Source organism: Pinus tabuliformis, chromosome Q, assembly GCF_031772625.1.
Source record: "Pinus tabuliformis cultivar Carrire ecotype Pingquan chromosome Q, CPIR1, whole genome shotgun sequence".
Lineage (NCBI taxonomy): Eukaryota > Viridiplantae > Streptophyta > Pinopsida > Pinales > Pinaceae > Pinus > Pinus tabuliformis.
The window spans coordinates 1,065,876,185-1,065,880,368 of NC_142296.1; positions in this window are offsets into that span (position 1 = coordinate 1,065,876,185).

Below are 4,184 nucleotides of genomic sequence, written 5' to 3' on the forward strand. Positions count from 1 at the left end.
AATTCCTCATCTTGTTGCATCGGCAATTTAGTTGCACTTTGAAAGATATGGAGTGTAATCTAGGGGATGCAAATGAGTAGCTCGATGTTTAGCTTGCTGGGATGGTTGGGGTTGTGGATTTTATAACTACATTGATCTTACGCAATGCTGAGATGTTCATGGCATAATCTAGGGCTCATAATGAGCTTCTTTCTCAAAGGGTTGGGTCTTCAAGAGTTAAAACTGGACCACCTTCAACTAGAATCTGAAATGCTTGTATTTTTGGTCGATAATTTGGTTAGGGTTGTAGAAGAGAGTGGCATAGTGATTTGAAGCCTAACAAATGAAGGCAGTAGGGAGCATTTCATGATTACGGAGCAGATGAAGGAGGGCATAGCAACGGTGCTAGTGACCCTAAAAACAACCACGAGAAGCTCGATGAGGAGGCAACTGGAGTCTAGGTCACTCCTACTATTGAGGATCTATAGTTTCAAAATTCCTTAGTTTTTTTCTATGCTATGTCTATATGTAGTACTTGATGGCGTCTTTTGGAGAATGTATGGATGTAATATTTTTAGAATAGTAGTATGCAGTTCAAAGGTTACCCATGATGTAATGTTGTGGAAATTTTGGACAATAGTAGAAGAATGTCTGGCATACGTTGCACAAGGTTTTGGCCTTCAAACCAGTTCTTTATAATGCCAAGAATATATGCTTCTTAAAAAAAACAATAAAAATTAACCTAAATATTTTTATATGCAATTTTTCCTCAATTTTTGTTTATCAAAGAGGTTTGCACATCAAGAGATTTGATTCCTCTAGGAAATATTGTCACATTAATTCTAGTTACAATTATATTAAGAAATAATAAACAAATACTAGATTAAAAATATACAAGTCACAGAAAAAGGATCTTAGTTGGAGTGGTTTGGTGGACAACTTGTTTTCCCAATTGCATGGCTTCAAGTCTATGGATACATGTTGTATCTTTCTCATTTGTGGTATTTATGAAATAGTTGTATCTAGTGTAAATAGTGGTGTGTGTGTGTGTGTGTGTGTGTGTGTATATATATATATAACAAGAATTTTACAAAATATGACTTACTCATTTAAGGGGCAAGGGAAGCATTGTGTGATAGGGCATATTGACTCTTCCCATTGATCCATAACATTCATGTTCCCAAACCAACCCCTTTATTAGCCAATTTGTCTCGTTCTTGAAGATTTTGACTGAGAATATGAAACAACTTACGTGGTTAAAATTTGGGAAGGAGACCTTTGATTTTTTAAGATATTTTTCAATTTATCATCTTTTAGAAGTGAGCCAGCAGCCAGATGGAAAAGGATGTAGTAAGCTCTACCTATTGAATTTTTCCCTCTAGCATGTATTCGTCAAGCCTCTTTCGATTCCTCTTCATTCCCATTTTTTATTTTTTATTTATCGTTTAACAATTTATGTTCCTCCCCTTAGCTTTCTCCAACTCCCTTTCTGATGCTAGTGGCTCCATCTCCTTAACCTCAGTGCACCACCCTAAGTAGTTGACTACGCATACCTCCTCCTCTCTTACCTCTTGTCTTTCCTTCCTCTCGTTGTTTAAATGTTTTCACTTGTCGCTTACCACCATGCCTTGACAAAGGACTCGAATTAGACGAGGTGCATGTTATCACCACAATCAAGGTCGTTTGCATGCCCAATAGAAGATTGAATCCTCTATGCACTTATACTAGACTCAAACTCCCCAACCCATCCAAGATGAAATTACAATTGTTGAGTAGGACATTGTTGGCATGCAGAGTTTGTTTAATTGATTCGAAAGTTATTGGTGACATTGTAGATTGGGTACCTAATATAGGCCATATCAATGGCAGGTTTAGCCAATACTATTGATACATATTGGCAATATGAAAATTATTTTGGGTTAATTTCTCTTGGACATGAATGAAGTTAAGGAGGAAATCCTCCTTACGTTCCTTATGTTCCTTATATTAGATGAACTACAATTATTTTTTAGGACCCTAGACAAATGTCTAAAGTAAACCTAGGACCACCTCAACTTGCCTCCAACGTCAGGAAGTTCCCCAAGTAGCAACAAAGAGCCCATAGCTATAGATATTCCAGATAGCTCTAAACTCGCATGAAGATACATAGCTTTTATGAATTTACTAGTTTTTTTTATGCTTTGTTTTAGTCTTCTGGTTTATGTTAGATAGTCAAATAAGATGTAATGGCCTATCAAACCTTTTGATTTTTTGCATATTTTTTTAGATCTGTGTGTGTGGATGTTATAACATCTATGGTTTTGTCATTAATTTCCCAATAGCAAAACAGGGAAAAACACAAACTCTTAAAATATATTTTGTTGAGAAATGAATTGAATTTACACTTAAATAAAAATAAATATAAAATATTTAAATATTTTTATTAATAATGACATTGAAATAAATTTTTATTAATAATATATTTTTTAACATTATATATTATTACATTTTTTTATCATAAATTATAATAAAAATATTTACATTAAACATTTTTATCATTATTATCATTGACTTGCTATTAGTTTTTCTTTGACCAAAAAAGTTTAAAATCTATCCAAAGTTTAACATTATGAAATTAAATTTATTATGTTTAAATAAAATTTATTTCTATTTATCTCAAATATGATTGGTTGAAATCTCTCCCCTCTTATTGTGTAAAGATGTCAAGAATTAACTTTTGTGTACTCTATTATTAATTACTATGTACTATATTACTATTTTTTTTTTTTGGTAGATAAGCACCCAAGGGGGATTTGAACCAGTGACCTATCGCAAGGAGTGCCTTAACAGTGCACCCATTCACCGTCAATCCAAAGCCCCGTGGGCACTATATCACTAATTACTATGCACAATAAATATAAATAATTTGAAAAATAACATTATATATTAATTATTATGTACCGTCAACACAAATGGTTTGTAATTAAATTCAAAAATTCCATTTTCTCATTGGTGTAAAGTATTGAATAGACAATTTTTATGAGTTTTATTTTTTAATTTAAAAAATATAAATTTGAAAAAAAAATGTAAAAATAACATGTGTATAATTTATACAACTCTGATTATATCAATCTATACTCTAATGACATGACATGTGTACTATAATATGAGCATTATATAAAAAAAATGTTATCATTCAATATTAAATAAATAATTATTAACTTATTATAATTTTCTTCAATGTCAATTATATATAAATAAATATATATAGTCTTTAACTATCAAAAAAATGTTTAATTATATTTAAAAACTTAATAATAAAAAAATTAAGCAAATATTTATATAATTCATTTTACAATTTTATTATTATTTGGAATATATACAACACATCATAACATTAAAATATTTTATTAAACTAAACAACAATTAATTTTATTAAAGATTAAACAAATATTTATTTTAAACATTTATTATATTTACTCCAAAATCCTTAAATAAAACCATATTAACTTACTAGATGAAAACTACACACTCTGTTTTAAAAGTTTGTGATTTCTAAATTTTAAAATCAATGGAACCTTCGACTTACTATCTAAGATCATCAATAGGCAACCACATCATAAGTAAACGACTTACATAGTTGTCAACTAAGTAAATCATGAGGACTTGGCTTCGTCATAAATTTCTAATTCAAATTATTAAAGTGAAAACGTATATAGTTTACTCTTCAGGTCTACACTTTTATGATAATTTATAAATTTCTCCATTAAGTACAGCTTAGGTACATGAGCTGAAAACATAAATTGCTGCAATATTTTAAATATAGTTTTGTCAGAGACTTGACTTCTAGTCATAACTTTAAAATTATTAAAAGGCAAAAACCTATATTGTTTATTTTTAGTTTTGTCAGATACTTGACTTTTAGTCATAAATTTTAATAGTCATAAATTTTAAAATTATTAGAGTGAAAAAAAACTTATATGGTTTATTTTTCAAGTTTGCATTTTTATGATAAATTATATATTTCTCAATTCAAGTACATGTTTATGAGTAGAAAACCTTTAATTGTTTGAAAATTGTAGTTTTAGTTTTGTGAGAAACTTGATTTAGTCATACATTTAGTTTCCAATGATTAGAGTTTAGAATCTTTTAATTTTCAAATTTGTATCTTTATAATAATCTATAAAAATTTTCCATGATCTCATAATATTTAGTTTTGACTATTA